Source organism: Pinus tabuliformis, chromosome 8 (genome assembly GCF_031772625.1).
Source record: "Pinus tabuliformis cultivar Carrire ecotype Pingquan chromosome 8, CPIR1, whole genome shotgun sequence".
In the NCBI taxonomy this organism is placed as follows: domain Eukaryota; kingdom Viridiplantae; phylum Streptophyta; class Pinopsida; order Pinales; family Pinaceae; genus Pinus; species Pinus tabuliformis.
In genome coordinates this window covers 773339661-773359210 of record NC_142294.1, presented here as the reverse complement: position 1 = coordinate 773359210, position 19550 = coordinate 773339661, and the positions used below count along the sequence as shown (strand labels likewise).

The following is a 19550-nucleotide window of genomic DNA, read 5'->3' as shown; positions in this document are numbered from 1 at the left end:
GAATTTGCCCAGGGATGAGTAAGAGATCCAAGAAATCTCTAAGTGGAACCAAGAACTACAAGTGGAATGACCCTAATCAAAAACCCAGAGATGACTCACACATTTGCAAACATGTATAAATGGATCCCTCATCTGAGAGATCTAGGGGGCTGGAATTTGGTAATTTGTAAGGAAGTGCTAATAGTTTGTCTTTGAGAGGAAGCATTGTATTGTTGGGTGATCGTGCTTTTCATGAGTTGAAGAGGGCTTTCATGCTGAGAGGATGATGCTGGATTAGGCAGCTCGGTTGTAATTCTCCCTTCTATTTTAATAAAGTTCTTTGAGTTTTCCACCATATAATCGTGTACTTGTGAATCTTGTTATTTGTGAATGCAATTGTATGTTCAATGTATTTTTGATTCTGCATTATTTATGATATAATAGATCGAGATGCTTTGATGGTGTTTTGTTATTTTGTTTCTACAAATATTCTCTAAGCGGGACAAGTAGGAGAGGAGTTACAAGCTCTATCAAGGGAGAGAGAAATCAAGCAAGGAGTCACGTGGAAGATCCACATTGGTACCTTTGCTTCTCTCTTATCTATCATAAATAGAGGAAATCACAAATTGCTTTGATTGTTTGTTTCTAGGATAGCTACCAATCCTAGTGGGACTAGTAGATCGAAAAGACACTAGTTTTCCTAGAAACAACCACTTGAACAAGTTCTCATTCAACCAAGTATCTCACCATGTGGGGTTTCGAACATCATTATGCAAAATAACGATGGGACATAACATATTTGTATTGATTTTATGTTGTTAAAAAACATTATGCTAAAGAATGGTTACCCCATTCCCATTATAGACGATATGTTGGATTAGTTATAGCATGCCAAATACTTCATCATGTTAGGCTTAAGTCTCAATGTTATTAGGTTGAAGTAAGGGAGGAAGCTACCTACAAGATCGACTACAAAACCAAAAAGGGTTTGTATAAGTGGTTAGTCATGTAATGTGGCTTGTGAAATGAAACATATATGTCTATGAGGATAAATAAAAATATATTATCCCCTTCTACAAATTCATTCGTTATTGTCTATTTGGATGATATACTGGTATACAATAGTGACATGAGAGGAGCACATATCGCTTTTGATGTAGGTGTTAGAGGCATTAAAGAAGTAAAAATTATTAGTAAATTTCAAGAAGTGTTAGTTTACTTAATAATATTTGGTGCATTTGGGTATGTGACAGATGGAGGAAAACTAAAGATAGATCATGCCAAGATGGAGGACATCATGAAGTGTTTGGTTCCCACTAATGTTTCTAATTTCAGGGTTTCATTGGAGTAACATAGTACCTCAATAAATTCATTGCCTTATTTCTAGTAGTAGAAGCACCACTCTATGCCATAATAGAGAGTGAAAATAACTTACATTGGAGAAATAGTTAGCATGAAGGATTTGAGGATTTAAAGAAGTAGATCAATAAAGCACTAGTTCTGGCATTGTCAAACATTCAACAACCCTTTGAAGTTGATACATATTCTACCATTTTGAGTAATCCACACATATCACCAACCATTATATTTAAGCATGCCCAAATTAATCAACAACAAACCAAGAATTACAAGCGAATGGAATTTCTACAACAGTTTCATTTGTTAATCACTTCATGGAATGTGTCTACCACACCCAAGGATGAAGAGGGAATTTTTTTTATTCATGTTTCCATTTAGGGTACTAATTTTATAACCAAGTGCATGGTAAGGTATGTATAGGGTTCAACCACTTGTTAGGACTTGTTTCTACATGATATCGATTATAGGTTATTAAAAAATATTATGCTCAAGAATAGTTACCCTATTCCCATTATAGATGATATGTTGGATTAGTTATAGCACCCTAAATACATCATCGCATTAGGCTTAGGTATGGATATTATTAGGTTAAAGTAAGGGAGGAAGGTGCCTACAAGATCGACTTCAAAACTAAAAAAGGTTTGAATTAGTGCTTCTTCATGTAATTTGACTTATGCAATGCAACATATATGCTTATGAGGATAAATAACAATATATTATGCCCTTTGAAAAATTCATTTTATGTTTCCTATTTGGATGATAAACTGATATACAGTAGTGACATGGGAGGAGCACATGTCGCTTTTGATGTAGGTGTTATATGCATTAAAGAAGTAAAAATTGCTAGAAAATTTCAAGAAGTGTGAGTTTTCTTATTAGTATTTGGTGCATCCGGGTATGTGACAGTGGAGGAAAACTAAAGATAAATCCTTCCAAGGTGTAGGCCATCATGAAGTGGTTCATTTCTACTAATGTTTCTAATTCTAGGGTTTCATTGGAGCAAGATAATACCTCAAGAAATTTGTTGCCTCATTTTTAGTCATAGACGCATGACTCTATGCCATAATAGTGAGCGGAAAATATTTCCAATGGAGAATGTGTTAGCAGAGGCAATTTGAGGAGTTAAAGAAGTATATCAATCAAGCACTAGTTCTAACATTACCAAACCTGCAACAACCCTGTGAAGTAGAGACAGATATCAATAAGGAAGAAATCTTAATGCAAGGAGGAAGGGCCATATCGTACCATTCTGAAGTATTTCATGGGGAATTTCTTAACTTTCCCACCTATAACAAGGATTTGTATACCTTAGTAAGTTGTGAAGAAGTTTAAACACTACTTGATGGAAAAGAAGATAGTAATCCACACATATCACCAACCATTACACTTTTGTGGGCCCAAAGTATTCTACAACCCACGAAGAATTACAAGTCGATGACATTTCTACAACAATTCCATTTGGTAATCACTTCATGGAATGTGTGACCCATGCCCAAGGATGATGAGGGATTTGTTTTATTGATGTTGCCATTTAGGGTAGTAATTTTATGACCAAGTGCATGGTAAGGTATGTATAGGGTTAAACCACTTGTTAGGCCTTGTTTCCACATGATATGGTGTCTACCTAGAATATAGGTAGATTCAAAGGGATTTTGATTTATGTCCCATTAAATCCTCACTCTATTTATTTTATCTTTTAGGCTCACTCATCTACAGGAGTACATCGTTAGCTTGGGATGTTGTTGCAAGACTAAAATTTTTTCATTGGGGTGCAATAGAATAGGATTATATCTAGTTTTTTGTCCCATTTGGAGTTCGAAGTTTCATGGTTCTTGTGTTGCAAAGATTCCATATATTAGGCATGTGGGTTGAGTAGGAAAGGTATCCTTTTGTGGGGGTATTATGCGTATCAACCATTGGTTCACGAAATGACTAGTGGTGTCTTGCTAAAGATGATTTGATTGCTCTTGATCATCCCTCGGTTAGAAAGTTGGGAATCCTCATACTAGATTTATAACTATTGAAAATGAATCTAGAGATGCCTAGCAAATTTCAAGGACTTGGGGGTGGAGAATAAATACTTGGTCAACCACTTCATGATTGTGATGTTAGCTATCCTTTAGAGCCAGTTCAGCCTCAATTGACATGGAGGATAGATGGGTTGTTCTAGGTCTATTTGGATTTCTTCTAAGTTAAATTTTTTGTCTTGATTTTTTATTTAATAATGAACTTCTAGGCCTACTTCCCTCTATCCAATTTGTCATTACAAATATTGAGAAGCAACTCCTTTATAGGTTTTATTTTTCCATATGTTTCTAGAGATATTTAGATGCTCATTATATATTATTGTCTCATGGTAGGGCTCATTGGCATTCTTCATTATTTAAACATTATTGTTCTTGAGTTTCTATTTCCTTTGAGATATGATAGTTCAATATATTTAGGTATTATTTGTTACATGGAAGATAAGGTTTGAGTATGTTATAAACATGTGGTTAGTTTGTTACCTTATTTTCATTCTAAGTGATGGGTTGAGGGAAGCCATCAACTCTCATTTCCAAGTGTTTTTTAAATAAGAAATATTCAATCTCTAGATGACATAACATATTTCTATTCTATTTTATTTTTATTACCATTATATATAAGTTATGATATCCATTATAAATAGTTTTATCTTTTTCCTATTATATAAATATTTGAAAAAAAATAATAAACATTGTCTTGTGCTCTATACACTTATAAACAAATTAATCAAAACTGATTGGTACAAATATTAAGGATCACATAAACTAAATCTGATGTGATATCCATATTTAAGGGGATGACATATATTAAATATGATGTGATATCCATTTCTAAGGTCACAACCAAGTTAGAGACTAAATTGGTGTATTAGACCCTGTTCCCACCTCCCCACAACGATTTGACTGCTAAAACCTAAAAATACATGCATAATCTACCCCTTTCATTTTCAAGTTCTGACTTAACTCACGGTCTTTCATCTCAAATTGAAACAATCATAATGATAATTACACAAACAAAAGACTAAAATCTACAAAGGCATACATACCATATCCTTTTGGTTTTCAAATTGTGACGTAAATCAAGATTTTTCATCTCAAATTAAAACAATCAATGAGTTGCACGGCTTAGACTCGTCTAATATCTATAAATATATAACCATTAAACCTTTTAAGCTATTTAATTATTTAAATCCAGCACACAGTCTGCTTCTCCTCCAACGTCTTCTGTCGGGTAGGGTATTTGTCTTTATATGCGACTTTATTCGGAACCCTTGAATCCTTTAAAGGTATGTATCTTTACATACATATGTTAATCTTGTGTTGGATCATGCTACAAATGGCAATCATCCTATCATCGTCATATTTACAATCATATTAATTTTTTACTCAGAATTAATACATTTCCTTTTTTATTGCATAGGATGTGTATTTGAATTTATAAATAAGTTTAGTAGTTAAAATAAATTTAAAAACTTAAAATTTTATAATTATTTTTAATTAAATTTAATTTAATCTAATTAATAAAAATGTTTTTTTCTAAGTTTTTTTAAGTCAACTTTATTAAAAAAAATTTATAAGCTTTTATAATCAACTTTATTCAAAATATAGTAAAGATTTTTATAAGTTATAAGTTCTAGTTGGTTAATTTTTAGTATTAAGTATCATGATTAATGAAAAATAATATCATTATCATAGTTTTATTATTCTCGAATGTTAAAAAAATATCATATAAATTATTATATTTGTTTAGGGCTTTTAAATTGGTGCCTTCCTTTCGAATATTTGTGTGTGTTTGTATCATAACATTACATTGTTGTTATTGATTTAATAGTTGAATAGTTTTTTTTGGATGCCTCTTCTAAAGATATTTGATGTTTTTTAAGATGCTTGTTTAGGCTTATTACTTCAAAAATTTTGTTACATTATTGTTCTTTTCAAAACAATTGGATTTTATTTGATATTTTCCTTTGAACTTATTATGTTAGATTAAAAATTATTAATGACTATGAACAATCCAAAAATTGAATCTAGACTCCAAATCTATTATACGATAGAAGAGGTACAATATTTGTATAAAATGAAACAACACAAGAATAAAATGAAACAACACAAGAATATTACACTTCTTTACAAGCCTTGACTCAATGACAACAACCTATAATCACATGTTTATTTAGGCATGGCTTCCCTAGAGCATTCATCTCTACATTTTTTCTTGAGTATTCAATGCCTTGAAGTACTTTAACAAAATTTGGGCAAAGGAAACATCTATAATTTTCTAGAGAATTTTTTTCTTGTATGTGAGTTTCTAAAAAAGTGTTTATGCCTTATTTGGGAGCTCCCAATGGTCAAAACAACTCAAGAATGACTCTAATTTATGACATCTTAACCACATGAGAATATTTCATTAGAATCAATACCTTCTTTTTGGGAAAATTCCTTCACTACCAGTCTTGCCTTGTACCTCTTCTTTCCTTCACCCTTGTGCTTGAATTTGTATGCCCACTTGTTTTGTAGGGCCCTTCTTCCTTTTGCAAGCATCACCAACTCCAATCATTGATTTTATAATAGGTAGTCCACTTCTTCGTGCATATCTTTATTCCATTCCTTGGTATCATCATCTTACAAGCTTCTTGAAAAGAGTCAAGATTTTCTTCATTAGTGAAAAACATATAGTTTAGGATGATACCTTTGTCACGGCTTATGAAGCCAAGTAAACTTTCCAACTAACTGTGGTGGAGTTCTCTCTGATTGGAACTATTGCAATGGTTGTTGCAATTGGAATTCTTGTAATGGCTGATGTTGGGTCCCTATAATACTAGTGATTACCCCATTACTATTGTAGTTATACCACTTATTTATATTGTTGTGCCCCTATTACCCCCATATTGTTATTTCTGTGCCCCATAGAATCCCTCTATTGTTATTTTTGTGGCTTTATATTATTATTGTTAGGTCGGCTGGATTATATTGTGACTCCTTAGACTCCTATATATAGAAAGGAGGTTTTGTCATTTGTATCATCCAAGAATTGTTCATTTATGTAATGTAAAGGAGGTTGCCCCCTCGAAGAGGCTGAATTCTAAGGCGTGGATCTATCTTTTCTATCTTTTCTTGAGCTGGTTTCATAACATTTGGTATCAGAGCTTTGGATTCTAGGGTTTCGCTGCTCCAAACAGGTCATCGTGGCATTTTCGCTATAACTTTTTTTCTGTGACGTTTCAGAAGTCGCAAAAAAAACCCATTTGAGAAGAATTGGCGCTGAACCTTGGGTCCGAATTTCAGAGCTTTTCGCGTGATATTTTCGGAGATATGATCTGAGGAAGTTGGTCTTTTTGCAGACTCCTGAATTACATTCAAAACAGGTGACCTGGGGAAAATCGTCATAACTCTCTCTCTGAGGATCGGATTGAAATTTCGTAAAAAGTACAGAAAGAGGACGGACTGTAGTTTCTTGTATGTGTGTTTTAGATTCAAAGGTTGAAACAGTGACTCGTGGCACGTCGTACAAGTTCGCTCTACTGAACCAGTCTAAAAGCAAGTCACTGTGGGAGATTTCACATAACTCTTCCTTGGAGAATCCAATTTGGCTCAGACTTGTGGCATTGGAAAGAGGACGCAGAAGGCTACTACAGGTAGCAATTTCAGAACTGGATGATTCGAAATTACAGAGATACATCAGATTCAATATCAGGCTTCTATAAAGTGAAAAAAGGTGTGTAGTTTTTTTTTAAATTTTTGTGTAAGCTTGGTTTAACGGAATTCAAAGGGCATAGTAAAGCATTATTATCGGTAACTGATGCCCCGAGGAAAGAAAATGCAAACACCTAGTAAGGAACCTGAAAGCTCTAGCATGACTCATGAAGAAGAGGAAGAAATGCTACATGATATATCAAAATTACAAGAACAAGTGCAACAAATGTCACGCTCACAAAAGCTAACAGAAGCTAAGATAAGTGGCGTGGAATCTAAGATAAAGGGCATGGAAGCTAAGATGGATGATTCGAAGACAGATTTGAAGAGGGACATGGCAGATTTGAAGATAGATTTGAAAACAGATATGGAAGAATTGAAGAAGTTGCTACAAGAAAGTGTCACTAATGGTGAAAAGGTAGTAAAGGAAACTCATGATGAGAACAAAAGAAATGTTAATCATGATTCCATAGACTCTAATGTTGGATCGAAGACTCACCATGTTCCAAAAATCGATATGAGGAAGTTTGATGGCAAGGATCCCGCCACATGGATATTACAGATGGAGCAATTCTTCGATCTCAATAATGTGCAAAACACACAAAAGGTACGTATGGCAACTTTATATTTGGAACCAAATCAGTTTGTATGGTATCAATGGCTTTGTTCTCGTAAACAATTTATCACTTGGGCAATTTTTACGGAAGAATTGATAGCACATTATGAGGATACAAAAAGCAACACTTTTTTTAGCCAATTGATAAGTCTCAAACAAAAGGGTTCAATAATGGAGCACATTGAGGAGTTCCAAAAATTGAACATAAGGGTAAAAGATATTCCAGAGGAGCATAGGATTGATGTGTTCATAGGGTCTTTAAAGGATAATATCCAACATGATGTGCGCCTTTGGGAACCTGATTCATTAGAGAAGGCATTCAGGTTAGCAAGAAAAATGGAAAGCAAAATTATGGCAACTAGGAAGCATACCATTCACAACTATAAAGACGGAAGTGTTGTTGCCCATAGTCTTCCACAACCTACAAGGTTGACACCACAACAATTGGAAGAAAAAAGAGCAAAAGGGCTTTGTTACAATTGTGATAGCAAATACACAAAAGGTCATAAGTGTGCTGAGAAGAAATTATTCTACATAGATTGTGAAGAGGAAGAAGAAAAGGAGCAAGAAAGGTCAAAAGAAGAGGATATATTCCAGGAACAAAGCCTAGATGAAGAACAAATAAATCCGACCATATCTTGTAATGCATTGGCGGGAATTACCACTCCTCAAACCATCAAGATAGAAGGACAAATCAAGAAGAAAAAGGTAATAGTGTTGATTGATTCAGGAAGCACCCACAATTTTATTCATTGTAGGGTAGCAAAAGAATTGAATTGCTTCCTATATCCAGCACCAGAGTGTCAAGTGATGATTGCAAATGGAGGAACAATAAATTGTTCTGGAAAGTGCCATAATATCAAGCTATCCATGGGAGAATATGTATTGACTAGCCCAATGCTTTCCATTCCAATGGGAGGTGCTGATGTTGTACTAGGAGTCCAATGGCTACAATCCTTGGGTACAATAGCTTTTAATTTTCAAGAACTTTTCATGAAATTTTCTGTGGAAGGAAAGGAAGTTGAATTAAGGGGTATTGCAGGGAAACCAGGAAAGATAATCAGCTCTAATGGCATGACAAAGCTTCTAAAAAAGGAGCAAAGAGGTGTAATTGCACAATTATGTTCGCTAGATGTTTCCACATTGGAATCATCTATTTCTCCAGATCTCCAAAAAGTCCTGGACAATCATTCCAAGGTATTTGAGACTCCCAAAGGTCTCCCACCTATGCGTGATCATGATCATGCTATTCATCTGATTCCAGGAAGTGTTCCTCCAAACATCAGGCCGTACAGATATCCCTATGTCCAAAAAAGTGAAATTGAACGTATGGTTGCAGAAATGCTAGAGGCTGGTATAATTCAACCGAGTCAAAGTTCTTTCTCAGCTCCAGTAGTATTGGTGCACAAGAAGGATGGATCATGGCGCATGTGTCCAGATTATAGGGAGCTCAACAAGCTCACTATTAAAGATAAGTTCCCCATTCCTGTCATTGATGAATTACTGGATGAATTGCATGGATCAATTTACTTCACCAAGTTGGATCTTCGTTCAGGATATCATCAAATCAGAATGAAGATTGAAGACATTCCGAAAACGGCATTTAGAACTCATGAGGGTCATTATGAATTTTTGGTCATGCCTTTTGGCCTTACCAATGCACCTTCAACATTTCAAGGTTTGATGAATTCAATTTTCAAACCATTCCTTAGAAAATTTGTGTTAGTATTTTTTGATGATATACTAATCTACAGCAAGTCTTGGAAGGATCATGTTGAACATGTTGACAAGGTGCTACAACTATTGGAGGAGAAACAATTATATGCAAAAAGATCCAAATGTTTCTTTGGAGTCCAGGAGGTGGAATATTTGGGTCATATTGTATCTCATGAAGGAGTTAAGGTAGACCCTAGCAAAATTAAAGCCATTAAGGAATGGAAAATCCCCACATCCATAAAGCATCTGCGAGGATTTCTTGGGTTGACAGGGTATTATCGCAAGTTTGTTAAGAATTATGGGAGAATAGCAGCACCTCTAACAACATTATTGAAGAAAGATTCATTTTCATGGACTCCGGAAGCAACAAAGGCCTTTGAACATCTTAAAGAGGCAATGTGCCAAGCACCGGTCTTAGCTACACCGGACTTCACAAAAACCTTTATTGTGGAATGTGATGCTTCAGGAAATGGAATTGGTGCTGTTCTAATGCAAGATGAAAGACCCATTGCTTTTGAAAGTCGTCCAATCAAGGGAAAGTTTTTAAGCAAAGCTATTTATGAGAAGGAAATGTTGGCAATACTCCATGCACTTAAGAAATGGCGACCCTACCTAATGGGAAGACACTTCAAGGTAAAAACGGATCATGATAGCCTTAAATACTTTTTAGAACAAAGATTATCCTCTGAAGAGCAACAAAAGTGGGTCACAAAGATGTTGGGTTATGACTTTGAAATCATCTACAAAAAAGGGAAGCAAAATGTGGTGGCAGATGCACTCTCAAGAAAGGATGAGGATGTGGAAGCATTGTTGTGTGCCATTTCTATTATCCAACCAGATTGGATAAACGAAGCAAGGGAGGAATGGAAGAATGACGAAGAAGTGTGGGCACTTATTCGAAAGCTACAACAAGATTCCAGTACTTCTGATACATTTAGCTGGAAAAATGATTCGTTATGGTACAAAGATCGCTTATACCTCTGTAAGAATTCCCAGCTAAAACAAAAGATTCTTATGGAATTGCACACTTCTCCCTTAGGAGGGCACTCAGGATTTTTAAAAACTTACCACAGGGTTAAGAAGGAATTTTTTTGGGATGGCCTTAAATCAGATATTCAAAAGTTTGTGGCGGAATGTTTGGTTTGCCAACAAAATAAAGTTGAAACAATTAAGACACCGGGTCTATTACAACCTTTATCCATTCCAAGCCAACGTTGGGAGGAGGTTTCAATGGATTTTATCACAGGTTTACCCAAGTCTGAGGGAAAGAGTGTCATCATGGTGGTAGTTGACAGACTTACCAAGTATGCACACTTTTGTGCATTATCACATCCATTTAAAGCCAGTACAGTTTCTACTGCATTTATGGAAACAGTTCAAAAGCTACATGGAAACCCAAAGATTATTGTAAGTGACAGAGATCCCATTTTCACTGGAAATTTTTGGACAGAATTATTTTCTTGTCTTGGTACTCAGTTAGCTCATAGCTCATCTTATCATCCTCAATCTGATGGGCAAACTGAGATAGTAAACAAATGTTTGGAAGGATATCTTCGTTGCTTTGTATCTGATAAACAGACACAATGGGTCAAATGGTTGCCTCTGGCTGAATGGTGGTATAACACTTCCTTCCATACAGCAACAAAAATGACCCCATTTATGGCACTTTATGGGTATCAACCACCATCCATCACATCATATTTAAGAGAAAATTCTAAGGTTCAGGCAGTGGAACATCACATCGAACATCAACAACAAGTCCTCCAACTCTTAAAGGATAACCTCGTGTTGGCACAAAATAGAATGAAACAACAGGCAGATCAACATCGCAGTGAAAGAAGTTTTGATGTAGGTGATTGGGTATTCCTACGGCTACAACCATATAAGCAAATGTCCCTAAAGCAAGCTAAGAAGGATAATAAATTATCACCAAAGTATTATGGTCCGTACAAGGTGTTGCAAAAGATTGGTACTATGGCATACAAATTGGAGCTTCCTGCAGCTTCTCGATTGCACCCAGTTTTCCATGTTTCATGTTTAAAGAAGGTTATAGGCGACAAGCTCCCAGTTCAAACAATATTGCCAGAACTTGACGAGGAAGGAAAAATTATATTGGAACCGGAAGCAGTCACAGAAACAAGAACTCGACAGCTACGAAATCGATCAATTTCAGAGTATCTTATCAAGTGGAAGAACTTATCCGCTGAAGATTCCACATGGGAGGATGAGAATTTTATGCAGAAGTATCCAGAACTACTCAAGCGTTGAGGACAACACTTTTTTGAAGGAGAGGGGCATGTTGGGTCCCTATAATACTAGTGATTACCCCATTACTATTGTAGTTATACCCCTTATTTATATTGTTGTGCCCCTATTACCCCCATATTGTTATTTCTGTGCCCCATAGAATCCCTCTATTGTTATTTTTGTGGCTTTATATTATTATTGTTAGGTCGGCTGGATTATATTGTGACTCCTTAGACTCCTATATATAGAAAGGAGGTTTTGTCATTTGTATCATCCAATAATTGTTCATTTATGTAATGTAAAGGAGGTTGCCCCCTCGAAGAGGCTGAATTCTAAGGCGTGGATTTATCTTTTCTATCTTTTCTTGAGCTGGTTTCATAACAGCTGATGTGGTTGGACCTCTTGCAATAAACATTGTAAAATTTCTCCTTCTTACTCATCCTGATCTCTGTCATGTTCATTTTCTTGTAGGGTTGTAATATTTTCTTGTTGTTTTGTTTGCCTATAAAGAAAGTTATTTACCTCCATATTTACTCTAGATCTCTTAAACATTTGTAATTCAATAAAAATGACATATTTTCTTATAATAACTACATTTTTACTAGATCCCATAGTCCATAGCCAAACTAAACATCAACATATCCTAGAAGAATGCATTTCATGGATTTATCATTTATCTTAGTTCTTTTCTCTTTGCGAATATGCACATATCCTTCAAATCCAAAACTTTTGAGGTGAGAATAGTTTCCCTTTGTAACCTAGCTGATTTCCAACTATCTTTTTTATTTTTTTTCCATGCTATAAATAATAACCAATGATATTATAATGGCTCTATCAATTTGGTTTACTAACACTTTCTCATAGTAGTTTTTCCTTTTTCTTTTGAAGAAACCTAATTAATTTTCAATGGAATCTAAATCTCATTTGATGTCACTTTCATATTTCCCAGGTTTCCCTTTTTTAGGTTGATAGTAAACACTAGCCGTTAATTAAACTTGTTACACATTAACTCTTTAATTATTGTTGTTTTTTTTCCTTTTTTCCAAAATTGTACTATGGTTACATGATGGGCTATGCACGGAAATATATAAATGGGATGTAGACAACTAATTGTGCACGTGTCAACTTGCAGGCCACCCAATCTAAGATCATGTGACTTATTTTCAGTTGCCATGGAACATATTTAATTCTCATCAAAACAATTTCCTCTTGTTATAAATATCCATCAAGGACATTATCATTATTTTGGTCTACTCTTAATTTGCTAATACATTAATGAAATTGTATTCTCATGGACATATTATATTCAATTCTACACATATCAATTATACTTTGCATTGGTCAAACCCACATATTGACCTTTGTCATAAATCATATACTGAAATTATAGGGTATTGGACCCTTGTATATATGGTCTCATGGCGTGGTATTTATGAGTTTGGAAGCCTAGTATTTGACTATATTTCCCTAATAATTCTATGCAATTAATGTTAATTTTAAATTCCGCAATTATTAATTGACTTAGGATGTTTGAGGGTGGTTCTTGTGTCACTAGATTCCCCATCATGGAGAAAGTAGAATTTTATATCCCACTCCAAATGCGGTAGACTTAACAATTTTAAAGATTTTAGGATTAGGAGGATTGCAGCTTTTTCTTTGGATATTATAATGTACAAGGGTATGGAACTTAAATTTAATCAAGGTAAATCAGGCCCTCTCTGTTCCTTGATTTAGTGGTATTGATTGTTGAACTCCTCTATCATGACCCTACTAAAAATCTACTTAGAACTCAAACAAAATCTTGACTTGACATGCTAATATTTTTCTGTTTATTTTAATGCTTAGAGGGTGATATTGATGGATAAGATCCCAACCTAGAGGTCATTTATGACCTATTTCTTGGGGTACTTTCTTTTTAGATATGCATTTCACTCGGTGCTATTTTGGTTGTCTTCTCTTATATGCTATATAAATGATAAATATTTCTTATTTGTGTATAAAAGGTTTGGATTCATATAATGTTTTCTTTAAAATTTTAATATTTTATGAGTTTTTGGTTGAATAGTTTTATAGTCTAGTCTTTTGAATAATTCTAATAAGGTTTTGATCAACTTAGGTGGTCTACACTTTAGATTTTGGTTTTGATAGCAATGTTTGAAGCTTGAGAGTCTAGACCAGCCAAATGACCATGCTCATTTGAGTCTACACCAGGTGTAGCATAACCTTTTGGGTTCAGGCATTGAAATTTTACATTGCTTTGTTTAAATGAATGATTATAGGATAAAGAAGTATTTTTATATGTAAAAATAAATGATTAATGGTAGTGTTTTTATTTTTCAAACCATTCCTCCATGCTTTCCTGAAACTAGTTGAGAAGTACCTATCCATTGTCACTTATCTGGTTTGTGTGACAAAGGAATTTCCATATTGATTATGTGCCTAGTGTATATGAGTAATTTTAGAACAATACAACGGCCTTGAAAGGGTAGTTGAACTACATGGATTAACTTTCCTTCAAGCTAAAATGATGGTAGACTGGCACATGCCTTCAAGATATTGGCAATGATAAATTAGTTGTGTGTCACACTTGCCTTGTGCATTTGAATGAATTCTCCTTGAACTGAATGCTCAACAACAAGACTTCTAAAATACCATGGTCATGTACCTAAATCATATCATTGTTGTGGACATCGTTATAGTTTTCTTTTCTAATCAATGAATTCTCTTCCATATTCAATGCTATATCAATATGGAAATCTTTAAATTTCGACCTGTGACAGTTTGGTGTGACTAGTCGTTCATGTTTCCTATCACCTTTTTGCAGAAACAAGGACTTGGTTTGTGAGAAATTTACAACATTAGTTCATCATTCTATTGTTTCCTAATTCTTTCCATCTTGAATTTGTTGTTGATGAATTAGTAAATAAGATTCAATTCTCAAAAGGCATAAACAAATGCAAATTCCACTGTGTTTCAAATGCCATGTGAGTGATGCCAATCTCCCCTTGAGATTGGATGCATTTTGGAAAATTCCATGAGTAAAGGGGTACCCATGCTTTTTCATTGACAATGCTTCTTTAATAGGATAAACCATTGTACATCTATAAAAGATGTAATGTTGAACACCATGGTATAATTAATCAGTGGACTTTGTGGAAAAATGTGTTGTAATGATGACATTTGAACAACTCTTACTTTCTCTAAGATAATTTGAGAAAATATAATTTTTATGAAAGATCTCACACACATAACTTGGGTTCACATTATTTTTCATACTTAAATCCTAGCATTGATCACATAGTAAGACTTTATTTCAGCAATTAGAACACAAGAAACATGTAATATAGTAATAAAAGCACCAACCACCTTGATTTGACATCTCTTAGTGCTCCTAAATAGAAGAAATTGATGCTAAGGATTGAAAAAGTAGAGTAGAAGTGTTCTTCCTAATATTATCAAAGAGTTAAAAAGAGTTAAATAGATTATATAGCATACATCAACATTAAATATTTGAAGTAGAAGTCAACTGAAACTCAACTATTGGGCTAGAACCAATTATGACACTTTGATTGACACGTAGGAGGTGATTGGAAATAGTTTCTTGGAGGATCCCCTTAATTACTACCACAAAATAAATTTAAACTAAGATACATGGTGATGTGAGTCTCTGCTAGGCTTAAAATTTTAGAATTTTTTGACATGAGCTACATTTCTTTTTCTTTTTATTCTCTTCCAAATCCTATATCCTCTAAATTATTAAAAAATTTTATTTTTTTTGTAGGTTTTAAATTTCATATTCTTAATTCGTGTAACTCTTCCATTGTTCCAGGTTGTCTAATAATTTCATTTATTTCTTAAAAAATTGGCATATATGTAGACTTCTACCACATGTCATCTCCTAGAGTATGATTTTCATCATCAATTTTTTGTTTTTTTTCAACATTAATTTCTAAAATTTATATGCATACTTTATCAAAACATGTTATTGGAAGTGATGTTTCAAGGAACCTTATTTCATCTTCAAATGTTGTTTCTACTTCCTAGTTGCTACTAACATTTGCACATTCAAAGTCAAGGTTAAGTTTACAAATATTTGCAGAACCATATTCTTTATGGTCTACAACGAGATATTTATTTTCTTGTGCTTCCTTCTTTGCTTCTGTCATTTCCTCTTATTTACTAACCTCTGCTTCTTCAAATAGGATTTATTCCAATTGGTTTTCAGAACCAGTGGGATTCTCTCACCAAACCAATTAACAATTTATCAATAAGATCCTTTTGTTGCATCATATGCAAAGTTTCATCATTATCCAAACCGTATTCATCAAACTTAAAATCAGAAAATTGAATTGTAGGATTCACCACAACACTAGTCGCTCCTATGACAACTTCATTGTCATCAACAAGTACTATTTTTGGATTCACAAAATTGTAATCCACTTGTGGTTGTGCCTAGTGTTGCTATTCACTAGCATATGTGTGTTCTTTCTCTAAAGATGGTAACATATCATCATCATTGTTATCCACTTTGGGGTGGGACTGGACAAAGTCTTCATCATGTTGTATATTTTCTACTATAGATCCACCTTCATCTTCACTTTAAATACTCCCCCTTACAAAATTCCTCTCAAGAGTGTCCCAAGCCTTTTTTCTTCCACTTCTTTCAAATAGATCTCAAACAACACTTTTTATTGCTTCAAATATATCAACCTCTTGGCTTTTCCCATTTGTTGAGTGTTGGTTGAATTCTACTCAATAAGAAAATTGTCTTGCAAACATAGATATTTTATGCAATAAAAAAAAACTTTAAGGTTTCTTCTGTGCTACACAACTTTGAACAAATTAGACTATGAGCTTTGTCTTTGTCTTTGGCTCTCGCTTATGGTGGCAACATGCAAGAATGGTGGATCAATAATCTCAAATTAATTCACCTTCAACACAATATTTATCCAAATTTCTCACAATATAAACACTTCCATACATGATTTCACAAAACCATTTTTTATTTGAATGCCATTTTTTCAAATAAACTTTGAACGTCTTGTTCTAAAGTTGCTTTTCCTTTTCTAATTAAAAAGGAAATTTCACGAAACCAAAATCATATGAGCCCTTTAAATCATATGAATTTGTTTCACAAATAAAAGACTATTTTTTCAAAATAAATGAAAAGCTCCCTTTTAAAATATACATAACTTTTTAAAAGAATATAACCCTTTTTAAGCTTTGTTCATCCAAAGCAATTGTTTTTCTAAAATAAATGAAAATCCACCTCTTTTAAAATTATAAGCTTTCAAATACTTTTCAAACAAATTTGGCTTGATAATACATTTTTAAGCAAGGCTTTTTGGAAAGAGGGAAGCCACTTATTAAGAAAAAGAAGAGCCCTTTTTAAAATCAATACCATCATTCATCTTAGAAAATTTATAAAACTGACGGTGTGACTGTGTGATGTGTGCTCCCAATATTCTTCGTGTTGTCCCTTTTATTTATAGACTTTTCTCATCATATTTTTCGACACACATGACTAAGATTTATCGAGCAAAATTTATGTTTTTGAACTTTGTCATTTTCATCGCATCATCTCCCTCAGTAGGGGTGTGATGGTCACAGGTGCCATGGTCACCACGAAATTAAAAAAAAGATAGCTTCTTATGGCCTTCTGTTTTAGGTGAGGAAACTATTGACTAGTTTAGTAGCAATAGGCTTTCTTCACAAGTAGCTCACTTTTTCACTCTTTAAGATCACCATTTCTATGTTACAATTTTTTTAATTCTTGGGCACAACCATTTTACTCTTACATTCATTGCTACTTTCTCAAGGAGTCTTATGTAGGCTGCACACTTCTCTCTATTGCTCTCAAGGAGTCTAAGCTCTAATACCATGTTAAGGATTGAAAAATATGGAGCAAAAATGTTCTTTTTAATATTACTAAACAGTTAAATAGATTACATAGGACATGTCAACATTAACTAGTTGAACTCAATTGAAAACCAAAATTGAACTAGAACTATTTATGACACCTCGATTAATTTCTCCAAAAATTAATCCAATAGTTGGAATTAGTTTCTCCGAAATCTGAAACAATATGTTTTATGTTTGTTTCTTCTGCACAAGACATTGGAGCACCATAATCAGTCACCTTTAAATCCCCAAAATTTTACACTTTTCCATATAATTTCCATAATTGCACAAATTTCTATTGATCGACTATAGATGCTAATGGTTGTAGTTGTTTAGAATGAAGCCTTTTTTTTTTTCTAGCATAGATTTTCAACAATCTTCAAAATATTGAGAATAATCAATATTGATTTCTTTTGTTGAGTAGTTTTTTTAAAATTTAGGCATGTGCATACATTGGACATATTTGATCTCTTATGTATCCCTATTTTTTATTATAGGAATTTTCTCATGTTTTTCCTAAATTATATGAAGAAGATTAGAATTTGACACATATTTTAAGATATGTAATTTCACTATGAAGCAACCACTCCATTTGTCTAGTTTCCAGAAATCCATGGTACTTTTAAAATGCACATGACCAATCATCTCAACTACACCGCTGAATTGACAAATAGCATTAATTGAGGAGAACAAGAATAATGCATAGCTTCCTAGATTTCGTACTATATGTTGTGCATCATGATCATAAGCCTTATCTAATATCCTATTACCATTGGGGATGCTTGACCATGCTTTATATTTAATATACTTATGGCATCATCCTCGAATATTTTATCACAAAAAATATCAGACATGATCATAACTAGTAGGAGAATCAAAGAGGTTATACTCATCTATCACATTAACAGGAGATAAGCTTCATGATTTCATATCACTTGATCTGTTCTAGTATTTGTGACACCAGCTAGAGATATCCACTAGTTCATTATCTTGTTAATATGAAGAATCAAGTTTGTTCATTTGACACATCTTAACTACTATTACCATTAAATGGGGATCTCCTGACTTGTATACTTTCATTTAGCTTCTTAATTCCTATGCATCTATGCCGAGTGAAGTTTAAATCTATAGAATTGGTAACTAATAGTACAAGCACCTTCAATTGATTATAATAAGGAGATATCTTTCCAAGTGGAATGTAAGCTTTTGTTTGAATTGGACCTTGAGTATTAACATCATGCTATTGGTTTAGCTATAGACCTTTATTCATTTTCCTTTGATTCTCAGGACTGCACATTCTAAATCATTGTTTTGTAGTATTTCCTGAAGGGGTGAAAGATTATTGTTTCTCTTCACATGATATATTTGAACTTTTGGAGTTTTGATCAAAGTTGGTTTCCCTAAAAAGAAGCTCGCCCTTGAAAATGGCATGATTAGATATCATCTTAGCGAAGTGACCTAGTGATGGGATGGTAGGATATGTACTTACATTGGTTCCATTTTCATTCATCATATCAATAACCAAATGCCTTGGTTCAAGAGCACCAAATAGTAGAACACACTAACCAAATTGTAAAGATGAAAAATAACTAGCTGATGAAACTGAGTGTTGGTACATTTGAGCATTGTAATATGGTTCATGACTGATAAATTGGCCTTCCATACCCAATACAACTCCTAGAATATATGGATTTTATGGACTTTTAGGTTTGTTGTGCGTACCCATAATGAGGTGTATTGTATACTAAAGGTATATTTTCCTAATGAATTGTAGCATATTGAAATTAGTGTTAACAAACTAGACTAGCCTGGATTGAATGGGTAGATTTGATCATTTTTTAGCGGAAATTGGTCTTAGTCAATATCATGGATTGGAAAAGGATGATTTAGTTCTTAACCACTTAGTTCTTGTACAAAAATAATCAGTTCAATAAGAAATAAACCATTTTTCAGCGAACTCGGTAGTTCAATATCAAACTAACTAGTTTTGTACAATGCTACCACATACCCTCGAA

The 19550-nt window shown here is 33.7% G+C and overlaps 1 pseudogene; it reads right to left on the bottom strand.

Moving 5' to 3' along the window:
- Nucleotides 1-18461: 18461 nt before the first annotated feature.
- Nucleotides 18462-19313, bottom strand: LOC149237879 (uncharacterized; annotated as a pseudogene).
- Between the last annotated feature and the right edge of the window lie 237 nt (nucleotides 19314-19550).